This window comes from Cinclus cinclus, chromosome 8, assembly GCF_963662255.1.
Source record: "Cinclus cinclus chromosome 8, bCinCin1.1, whole genome shotgun sequence".
Classification (NCBI taxonomy): domain Eukaryota; kingdom Metazoa; phylum Chordata; class Aves; order Passeriformes; family Cinclidae; genus Cinclus; species Cinclus cinclus.
The window spans coordinates 20,171,218-20,183,267 of NC_085053.1; the positions used below are offsets into that span (position 1 = coordinate 20,171,218).

Sequence of the window (12,050 nt, forward strand, 5' to 3'; positions counted from 1 at the left end):
CTGGATCAATGCTGGCATGAAAACAAATGGATAAAAGCTGTTCAGGAATATGCGTTAGACTGAAAGTTTTTTAGCTACTGGAGGAGCTCAGCTCTGCAGTTAGAATTGGATGTGGAGGCTGGGGAAGAGCATTGTCAGTATGTGGGCTCTGTTGCTGTGATTGGGGTTGTTGGATGTGATACCTGTTGCGGAGAGCTAAGCTAATGATCTGTAAACATCTTTCCTGCTTGAATCTGGTGGTGGATTATCATGATTGTGACATATGCAAGGAGAAAAGGCGAAATTGTCTCTTGCTGTCATGGTTTTAAAAGTGCTGCATGGGAATATGTGCTGAACTGAGCTGCTTCTTCCCCATGAATTCATTTCATTAAGGAAAGTTTTAATCTTTGCTGTACCTTTGAGAATGTCTCTGCTGTTTTGGTCACTTACAACACTTATTCTTATGTTGTTTGTTTTTCCCCTAGGTATTTTTATGGCTTCTGTCACAGTGGTGTCTCAGTGTCTTCCAGGCATTTATGGATTTATTCTGAGAACGTTCCTGTGAGGTAAGGAAATATTATCACTTGGTTTTACAGACTGGGAACTGAGGCAGAGGAAGACAAAGGTTGCAGGAGTCTTGTAGCATAGCCAGCAGTCAAACACCGATTGCCAACAAGTTCATTATTGTTCTAATCCCATACCCAGATATCTATCTCTGGATTTTCTTATTTCTTCCTCTTTTTACTTCTTTATTTGTTTTTTCTTTTCCCTTCTCTTGTCTGAGTTTTAGTAGTAATAATCTGCAAGGGGCTGGGAGGACCTGTGGAAAATATGATTAGGGATACTGGTGTCCTTTTCTTAACATTGTTACTTATGAGTTGAAATTCCTTTCTAAAAATATCAGCAGATCTGTTTATGTTAAATGATTAGCATGTTTAGACTTCCACAGATAAGCTGCCTTGCCTTTTTGAGTCAGTAACTCCTTTATCCTACCTGTCTAGGCTTGTGGCTGTTGAATTCTTACCCTGTCTAAGCTAATGCCGTCCCAATCACCTAAAGCAATGCCAAGAATGTCATCATCCATGCAAAGATCTGATTCATGTCAAGACAGGTGTAAAGTTTCTCAAGCACACTTATGTATAATTACTATTTAACTTGATTTTTCAAAGATCTTTCCAAGCTATTTAAAATGTGCAGCTTTGAGCTCCCATATTCTCCCAGAAATTGGATTTCAGTGCCTGATTAGTGATGCTGATCCCTTTCAAAAGTATTGCAAAGTTCCTGACACATGTGTGCACTGAATTACAATTCAGATCATAAAATCAAATATCATGAATAACAGCTTGAAAAATGTATCTTTTTTCTTCCCTTTTTAAGTAAGGAATTTTTAAGTTAGGTGTCCCTTGAGCCCTTTTTTTCTCTTCAAGATGGTATTTAAAGTGTGACTTTTACTGTTTAAAGAATTTTCTTAGAGTTTCAGCAGTGTTATAAGTTAGGAATACATGAGCAGGCTCTGACAAATATTTTTATTGTATGTTAAAATCATCCAAATTATTAAAAAGATAACATTGCAAAGAAATATTTAATGCCGTCTTCTAATTTTGCAGTCTGTGAAATACATGTAAGAGATCACATTTATGCTCTTTATTAGTCTGTATTATATGTCCTTGTGTCCCCAAGAATAAGGCCCTAATGACTCATGAACTGTCTAAAGTGTACTAAATAAGATTAAAGAGCTGGCCAGTGACCTTAACAGTCAATTAGGCTGTATGTTACTCAGCCCAGTATTTGTTGAGTGTAGAAGAGTAGGAAAAATTCATTCGCTAAGATGCTGATGCTTGAAATGAGCAAGATCTCTCTATCATCACAACTGGTGTTGCTGCTGAAGTGGAGATAGAAGCACGTATAGCAGGTATGTCTATATCTGTGTTTGAAAGACCTGCTGATGTGGTCCTGGAGTGGGGAGAAAGCTGCTCCAGGGCTGTTGGGCTCAGAGCCTTGTGGAGGAGATCGTGGCAGCACCTGGTGCTGGGCTGGGCAGTGGCAGGTGCAGTTGGAGGTGGGGCGCAGGGTTTTGGATGTGCTGCCTGAGAGGTTGTGCAGAGACAACACAATGGGAGGGCTGCTTACAGGAATCTTGTGTTTCACAGCAGCAGCAGGCCAGGGAAGGATGTGTTGGTGTGGTGTATGGCATGCTTGGTTTTCCTCAGAGGTGAGCCCGTCGTGTGGTGGCATTTGGGTGCCTGTAGGAGGGTGAGCAGGAAGGTTATGGGCTACTGTGCCCACTGAAGAACAGAGCTTGAATACTGGGTCCCCTTTTCCATTAGCTCAGGAGATGGGATGTGAGCAGGTGCTGAATATGCTGAGGTGCAGACAGGTCAGTTTCCCTGTTGCCTACCAGTCCCATGAGCTGTCACAGGAAGTTAGGTTGGCAGTGGGCAGTAGGGCCAAGTATTTCCCAGTGATGGGCAGGCTTGGCGAGCTGCAGACCTGGGCAGTATCTGAATTATGGTAGCATCTGTCATCTTAAGTTCACATTTCTTAACTAATCTGCATTTTCTGTTGTATCGTCTTTAGAAGCATCCTAGAGCAGACTTATTTTGGAGGTGGCCACCCCCCCTGGGAGGGCACTACATGGTGACAGAGCTGTACCAGAAGTGCCATTACACAGGAGCTGAGGTGGCAGCTTGGTCATGCTGCTCCCCAGCAAAACAGCTGTCCTTGAAGGCTTCTCAGTTTTATAGCACTTATTTTCTGGTATGTGCAGTTAGGAATGCTTTCAGCTGACTCTGAGAGTCTTCTGTCATTCTTAAAGCAAACTCAGGTTTTAGGAAAGAAAACATGACAGACTCAGTCAATGAAAAATGTGGCTGAAAGCACAGTTTGAGTGGCATGCAGTAATATCTTTTAAACTAAATCAACTTTCTGGAACATAAATTGGGCAGAATCTCCCTGTTCTAGGTCATGGTTTATCTGTAGGGTTTTCTTGTAAAATAATTTCCTTAATAATTATTTAGAGGGAGGGGACAGGGGAGCCTGGGAACGAAGTGGATGAATGAGAGAAAAAGGAAAAGGAAGCCTTTTCAGTCATGTCAGGCTGAATCTAAAGCATCAAGGAATGATGTTACAGGAGAACCCCTGAAGATAAACTGTAACCTAGATTAGCAGAGTGCAGATTAAGTTTTCAGGAGTTTTGAGACAGCACTGTGTCCTGAAGCAGTCTTTTGTCATTAATTTAAACTAAAATTGTTGTATGGTTGCATTTGCAGGGATATACAAAAATACCTACCAATACAGTCATGAAGTTAAGAAATATATTAAAGTGAATAATGCTTGAAAATGTTAAAAGAATTACCAAGTTCAGATTTTTCATTTGAACTGGATATTGCTGGGGAAATACTGTATATCTATATGATCCTGGTTTGGGGGATTTTTATACAAGTAGCATTACCACTGGAATTGCAGTTGAAACTGAGACTTCTACACAATTAGTTTTTTTATCATTCTGACCTTAAAATGTAAAAATTGTCATTGGGTCACACTGTCCTTTTATAATACTTTGAACCTTTTTTATTCTTTAGTCTATTTGCATTTTGGAAAACGTGTTGCAATACCATATTCTAATTGTAGGGTTGTTTTCTGTCACAGAGGTTATATATTTCTACAGAATGTTGGCACAAAACTTATGTGATTCAACGTGATTTATTTGTGTATAAATGCTATATTGGCTGGAATGTTCTTATAATTAATGCTAAACAGTGAGTTACGCCTTATTTTCACTGTAATCCAGTGAACACTGTTTTCTGCCTCTGCTTAAATGACAGGATCTAAAGGGCATTGGCAGAATTTGTTGTTGTAGTTCTGCCTCGTTTATATATCACTATATATTTTTTGGACTTTAGAGTCTTTACAAGTCCTTTTACCTCACAAATAAGTAGATTGCTTTAATGTATTGGAACCCAAAGGGCACAACTACTGGCCATTTACCTGGCTTCACATGATGAGTGTTGGAGAACGCGTGTGGAGATGGAAGGGTAGGGTTTAAAGCTCCAAATTTGCACTTGTAAAATTCCCTTCTGCTATGAAGGTGTTTGCTTTAGCTGTCTACAGGGATACATATTTTCAGAAGTTTATTTATGAAAAAGAGGCTCAGGAGATGCTGGAGATGTTACAAGATTTTAACTGTATTTGCAAAATTGAGCGTGAGCTTTAGCCCTCTGGTCTTTTTCATTTCCTTTTGTATTTTATGACGATTATATTGGTAGGTGGCTTTTGTGTTGTCATTTCACCTGTTTAATTTAAATTTAGGTATCTGAGGGTTGTGTAATAAAGGTAGAATCTCCATAACTGGCAACATAACCTTGTCATCTTGCAGAGTCAGCACTTGCTCATGCTCTGGCGCAACAGCTTTGAATAGCTGCCACCCCATGTGTGTTTCCTAAACTTGAGACAAGTGCCGAGCTCATTAAAAATACATGTTATATAAGTTAATGTGCATAAAGAGTTCTGGTGCTGAGATCTCCTTTGAGGCTGCATTTAACTCTAATTAACTTGGTTTCGTTCTGTCTACTATCAGTACAGGCTTGGCTGAAACCAGCCAGTATTGGTTAAACTGTGGGTTTGAAGTAGAGCCCAGCGGGGTGATGAGTTAAAAAGCACAGAGTTGTGACTGTGCTGGGGTTCCCAGTGCCTGTGCCAGCCCCTGGGGCTGTGCCGGGCACGAGCACCAGCTGTGCCATTCCTGGGGCACAGTGCCACAGTGAGCGGATGCGCATCGATCCCGTCGTACTCTCGGGCAAAACTCTGGATTTCTAAAGAGGCTTGAAATAATGAGGTTTGCTGAGCTGTGACTGAACAATTGCATGACACCAAACTCCTCTGATTAAAGTAGTCTGAATTTTTCCACTAGTGCAATAAGGAACAGCAGCAGAGACTACCAGTGTTTTACTGTTCTGGCTGTTCTCTCTCTTTGTACCTTGTTTTCATTCATCATTAACTCACAGATGAGATCCAAGGATTCTGCTAATTATGATCCCTTTTTCAGGGGAGGCAGGCAGCAAGGCAGGGATTACTGATGGTGGCATTTGCAGTAGGGACAGGTATCAGCAATATATGGATTGGAAATATGGGGTGGGTTTTTCTCTCCTGACAGTGTTGGAAATCAAGCTTTACACTATGTCCAGTAAAGTAGGTTTCACTGAAAGCTGATTATAGTGTTTTGTGAGAAGAGGTTTTCGGTGTATCACTCTGGAAGAAAATACTCACAGATCCATATTCAAGGGTAGGCTGCTGTATTTTGTGTAACTGGAAGAATGCATGGATTTGTTGCATTTTCCTCACAGCTAGCAAAAGAAAATTATTTCCCCCCTTCTTTTGACTAGGGTTTTAGTCTTGCAAAAGGATTTTCTAGTTAGATATACAATGTAAAATGGATTCTGGATTTAAACACCAACTGGGGTGGGAAACCTCTGCCCAGCTGTTTTTGAGTGTTCATCATTTCCTGAAAATTGGGCCTTATAAAATACTTGAAGTTGGGTACACTAGAAGTTGAAGGATTCAAATCACTAACTGCTTTTAAAAGTGACAGCCACAATCTTCATTAACATTGCATCTTCTGCCTAGGGGATCACAGAACAGAGCCTTGATGTGTCTTTGAGGATGGAAATGAAGCAGTTTAAGTTACTGTGCTTCAGCTGAAATGTGGTAACAGCACACAACCATGTCTAGTTTATTTTGCTGAAAAACAAAATAGAAATCACAGTGGATGATCTAAGGCTGTCTGTTTTGCTTTGCATAGAAGCAGACGAGCAGTGATCCTGTAGTGTCTTGCCAGTCTCAGCCATAAGGATGGTAATTTCCAGCCGGTGAAAGGTAAATTATGGCTAGAACAGGTCAATGCATTAAAATAGTATGTGTTTTAAGATACCTGTCAGTGTTCATGGCAGAGTGGGACTTGCTGTGCTGGTTTGGACCAGTGGTCAGTCTAATTCAGTATACTACCCCTGGTAATGATCAGTGCTGGATAACTTAGGCAATAAAGAGGAAATTGTGCTTTTGATTATCAAATGTTTTATCTACTGGGGAAGTGTTGGATTATTTTTATTTTTTTTTTTTTTAACTTACAAAACCAAACTAGGCTGATTCAGTAATTGAAAGAGTCCCTTCTAAAATGCAGAATGCAGTTAAAATTTCTGTTTAGATCTTCCTGCACAGCCAAGGAGTTTGACATTTCTTAGTTTTTTCCCTTCAGACACCCCAGGTTGAGGATTGGTCTAAACCATTTGCAGTCTTCAGTCTAGTTCAGACCAATCTTTCTAAATGTTCTTCTGTGTCTCCAAAAGGCCACAGTCATAGTACGTGAATAGCGTGGAGTTGTTTTTTTTGCTAACATGATAGCTGAAAGATAAAATATTAAATGGATATCATGTAGCTATTGTATTGCTTGAGCGTGTCTTCACATTAATCCAAATTAATTTAAACAAGGTGATAGGAGTAAAGTGCAGAGTAGAAAAAGGATAGATCAGAAAAAGGAGATAAGATAGGTGTATTCAAATAGGCAGAGCCTGATGAAATTTGCCCTAGGGTACATCAGCAACTAGCCAAGCAACCTTTGAACCATTTACAATTATCTTTTAGAAATTGGGCAGGCCAGGAGAGGTCCTGAAGGACTGAAAATGGCAATGGCATTACCTCAGTTTGAAAAAGGGAGATCCAGGGAATTACAGACTAGTTTGTCTAACTGCAATGCTTAGAGAATTGGAACAAAGCTTTTAATCGGTTTCTGGGAATCTGGAGGATAAAGAAAATAGGGACTTGGGGATAGCAGTACCTGTGATGTTACCTTGACTTCAGTAATTTCTGATAAAATCCCGTGACATTTCTGTGAAATACGGAAATACATGTATTTAATAAAATGGTAAACAAATAATTGTTTAAGGACTATGTTTGAAGAATAGGTACCCATAATTTACTGTGAAAATCAGGGGAAGAAGGGAGATGGCATGAGGAATTGTGTGAATACACCCATGTTTGTCTTGGGCTGAGCTTTATTTGCTGTTCTCTTTACTGGTGTGGACAAGGGAATACTAACTAAATCTGTAAGTAAGTCCAGACTGAGTGGTGCTCAAGCACTGCAAAGCATAGTTCAGAGTTAAATGGCTATGGTAGATTGAAACAGCATGTGGAAATCTGCAGCTGACAACTTAATGAGTTGAAATGAGGAAATACAAATTGGCGAGGACGTGGCAGGACTGCACAGCACGGGAAGACTGCTTTGGGACAGACACTGGATCACCACCTGTGCACGAGCTGGCAGTTGCCGAGAGGACAAACTCTGTTTGCAGTGTATGCCCAGGACTGTAATTGAAGGTAATGGTGCTGCTGTCAGTGCTGCTGAGCCCCCAGACATGTTGCTGTGTCCAGGTGCAAGGGTGGTGCATCAGGGAACATGGGTTGGCTGTAGGCTAGGGCTGGACACTAGGATGGAAAGTGGATGTTGTTGGAGCTGGGTCTGACCAGCCTGTGGATGAGGAGGCCAAGTGGTCAGTTGCCATCTCAGCCAAGGGATGGACAAGAGGTGGTCCTAGTTTATGTGGAAGCTTGAATCCCACTTACGGTCATGAGTATGAGACAGGCGAGTCAAGCAAGGTGCCAAAACCAGATGAATCAGGCAGAAGAGTGTGGGTGGCAGGGGTCTGGAGCAGGACATGTGTGAGTGGGGTCCAGGGGAGCAGTGCTTCCCAGGCATGGGGGAGGGAGGGTCTGAGCATGGTAACCCACTCCAGGCAGGTGGGTGGGGTGATGGCCAGCATCCAGATTTTCCAGGGGGAGTATGGTGAGGGGAATAGAGGAAAAGTGCACACGGTGCAGCAAGGAGAAAGCTCCTATAGCTCAGCTTCCAGAGTGAAAGAGCACAGAGCAAGACTCCAGAGAGCTTGTAGTGCTTTCATTTTAGAAGGTATTCAAAAATCAACTGGGCAAGGCTCTGGACAGAGCACCCTGACCTCAATTACTCCTGTTTTGAGCATGGATTTAGACAGGCTGAGGTCCTTTCCCACCTGCTTTAGTCAGAGTTTTAATAAGTTATTTCTTTCCTCCTTAACTTTACAGAATGAAACTTTTGAATGATATGTGTCTCAGGTGAGTGGCAGTGCTTTTTCAGGTAATCAGTGGTTCAGAAGGGCCAGATACTACTGGGATTGCTTACCCTAGTGTCTTTTAATAATGTAAAAGTGTTTGTTTCCTCAATCAGGTATCAAGAGGAAACAAAGTAATCAAATGTTGAAATTTCTTCTATGCTTCAGCATTTTCTTTGTTACAAGCACCAGTGTATTTTCTAGGACACGGGTGTTTAAATTCCTAGCCTTTAAGAAACGTTTGTGTCAAGCACGTGGATTGGATTCGGTGCTTGAAGGAAATTATTGCCTTGTAATATAATAAACATGTACCTAATCAGAGAAGCTGATTATTTCCCATCACAATAAATAGAAAACATGTGATCAGTAACATCAGCACCTATTTTTTCCTTAGTATTTTGCAAAAGTAATAGCTATGAGCTTGTAATAGTGATATGTAATCTCTAACATGCAGTGGTTAAATATTAATATACATTGGCTGTGTTTAAAGATCAAGAATGGTTTTTTAGGTAATGAAATGTTAACTCTCAAGCTCCATCAAATTTTGTAAGGTGACCTGTAGAAAAGGGAGTGTATTTTCATCAGAGTGGTCATCTGTTGCATGAACCTTAGCAAGAATTCCATGCGATTATTAGAATATTGAGAAATTGATACCTAAGGTTTCTGTCGAGGTCTGATTTAATCAGTTGAAAACATAGCCAGGCTGCTTGACAGGGATCACATAGAGAATTCCCAAAGGCTCAGGATCTAACTCATCTGTCCCATTTCCTTAATCATGTTGATGGGGTTTTTGGTTTTGTTTTGATTTTGAAGAGGTGCTGTAAAGCTGACAAGGTCACCTTGTTCAGAGCTGTGGGGGTCCAGGGGTTATTTTCTGTGATGCTGTGACAGTCTGTAGGGTCATGTAGTTACAGAGCTGCCCCATTTTCCTTGTTGGGACAGTCTCTCCTGGCACTTGCACAGTGGCACAGAGACTTTAGGCCATATGTGTAATCTCAGTTAATTGTGTTACATATTTGTTCTCCTTGTTTACTGTTTGTCAGAGTCTTGTAAATGAAGTTGTTACAGTGTGAAATTTTATGGTGTCCGAGTTGGAAATGATCCTGCTTATCTTGTTGACTTCTTTCCAGGCTATTTCTGCAGTGGTTCCGCTTTGTAGGCCACCATGCAGGAGTGGCGAGCAGGTCTTCCTCCTGAGTTTTACTTGATTGTCATTAACTCCAGATGGCAAATAAGATTTTATGCTCTTGTAAAAGGTGTTCTGTTCAAAAGGAGTTCTGTAACACATGCAATAGGATTAAGGTTTTTACAAATTTCTGTTTATCTCAGGAGCACCAATTATTGGTGTTGCCAGGGTGGACACCCTGACTGATGAGGCACACAATGAAGAAGGGCTGATATAATGTACACTGCAGATATTATGACAAAAATGTTATATTTTTTTCTGGATAGCAGTGACTGATTGGCTGTAGACATTCCTGACACTGCCTGACAGAAAGGGTTATTTTATCTGAAAACAGTGCAGTTACAGATGAGAGACCTTCAAAAAAACATCACTCACTTTTACTAGTGACATCCATCACTTCCTAATTATGGGTGCTTTCAGGTGGAGAAACAAGTTCTTTCCATTGCTCCTCCATAGATTTTCTTGTCCTTCCAGCAGTAGCAAAGGGTTAAAGTTGGCCTTTTATCCAGGGGTAGAGGGACCGGTGGATTAAATCAATGTATATTGATACCTGTATGTGTTAGATGGGTGTCCCACTGTTACAGGAATGGCAGTGGCCAGTAACTATGGAGAATGAATAATTCTTTGTAACTTAACCCACCTACTTAGAAGGACAGAAGATATGTTAAGCTTGCTTGTTTGGAAGTCAGGGCTTTTCACTGTCTTCCAAAAGCTGAATCAGATCAGAGCAAGTCATGAGACCTGTGAAGACAAAAACCTCTGATCCCTGCTGAGAAAGAGGAGAGAGTCTCTGAATCTCAGTTTTCTACCATGTGCTAATTTTGGTGGCAAAAGCAAGGCTTTCCTTAATGGTCCAGGAGCTCTCATCCCTCTGGATGTCTGTGGATCTGCCCTGGCCATGGCACCTTCTTCCCCAGCCCCTGCCTGCTGCAGGCTCCTGCTGCCCACAAATATGGGATAGGGAAGGGTCTCCTTGCATCTTTTGGCCTTGCAGGCAGCACTTGGCATTTCTGCCTTTTTGTTCCACAGCCAGGACAGGGACTAAAGTGGGATTTTTCCAAAATGCTGAATTGCCCTGACCTTTTTTCACTGAATTTGTTGATCCTGATACCATGCTGTAGAATTTTTCAGAAATTAATACACTTTTTTTTTTTTTTTTTGAAAGCCCTGTGCATTTTCTATGTTTCTATGCAGTCCCTAGCACTGCCTAGAGATCTGGTGTTGATTCCAAACCCTCTACTGCTTCCTGGCATCAGAGCAGACACTGGCAGCTGTGTCTATTATACAATGGCCTAATTGATTGGAAATCATTGGGTCTGCAGGGGCTCTTTCCATGGCTGGGTGTCTTACACTCTGGTGTGCATGCTTCAGCCTGCCTTCTGTTCAGGGCTTGGATTTTCAGCTCGGCTCTTAAGGAATTTACTTTCCTTTGTCATACTACATAATTCTGGTAGTCTTACAGCAAGAGTAAGGCAGAAGATTTACTTTCTCTGTGTGATTCTGTTTACATACAGATAAAAATAACAGTTGGTTGAAGTATTGTTTATTTTTATGTATAGATGAGCCTTTGCTCCACCCATGAGTGTGCCTCTGTTTATATTTCTATGTATTTATTTTGTGTGGCCTGTGGGTCAGGCAGGTGTGGAGATGCTGAGGATACCATGGCAGTATGGTCAACATAGGTGCCTGTGTGCATGGTGTGGCCAGGGCATAAATGAGCATCTTCAAAATTGTTATTTAATTCCAGTGACTCTGCAGATGGCAAAGTATTTACAGTTGCTGGTGTAATCTCTGCTGCCCTGCTCTGCCTTTTCTCTTTGAAGAGTAGCTGCCTTGCAGCCCTTCCCTGGCTGCCAGTAATAGCAGTAATTAAAGCACACCTGGTAATGACAGACGTGCTGTACCTTCTGCTGCTGAGGACACGGATGTCTTGAGGTTGGAAGTGCTCATTGCCACTTAATATGAGCCTTCAGTTTAAGTATAGGCTTAAGGTTAAAACCACAGTCCACAGATAAGGTGGGAGTGGACAGCTCCATTCCCTGAGTACAACCCAGGCTTCCTCCTGAGAATTGTAAGTAGGACAGATACTGTCCTGTTGAACTCAATTGGTATTCTTTTGTCCTTAATTTTGAGTGCTACAGCAGGACCTTTTTGCAGGAAGACCTAAAGCTATGTCTGTTCCTTCAGATATTAAGAGGGAATGCAAATGAGATGAAAGTAATTTAAACCAAAAGTGTAGGCTTGGTAATGGTGTGGTCCCTAGACTTGGCAAACGCCTCAGGTGCTGGATGAATGTTGCCCATGGGCTGTGTCTTCAGAGTACTGGAAACAGCTCTGGATATCTTACACATTGAATGAAAACCCTGAATGTTATTGGAGTTCCAGAGAAAGACATGAATTGCTAAGATGGCTAAGTTTGCCTTTTCCTGAAATCATGGTTCAAAGTTTAATTTACTTTAGGGAAAGGGGGATGGGGGGAGACAACAACAATAAAACCCACCCCAAAACCTGAAATTCTCCATGATTGTTTTTTTGTAGTCTCAAAGACTGAAATGGATGGTTATCTATTAACTCTCCAAAGACTAATTTGTGGGGAAGGTGGTTCCAGAGCAGAGGCTTTTGCAGGGAAAGTGTTGGACAGCCATCTGTCAATATTGTTCTTACTACTTTTCCAATGCTTTTAAAAATTGATAGTCTGGGAATTGTCTCTGCTGCAGGTAAAGCCAGTTTCAAGCCCGTGCGTGCTGATA

General features: G+C 41.4%; 1 protein-coding gene across 1 annotated transcript in view; it reads left to right on the plus strand.

The window, feature by feature from the left end:
* The first annotated feature begins 382 nt into the window (after positions 1 to 382).
* Positions 383 to 12,050, plus strand: part of PTPRF (protein tyrosine phosphatase receptor type F) — a 285,818-nt gene continuing 274,150 nt past the window's right edge. The window contains exon 1 of the mRNA XM_062497725.1: positions 383 to 545. The gene's annotated coding sequence lies outside the window, so the exon portion shown is untranslated. The remainder of the gene's footprint in view (positions 546 to 12,050) is intronic.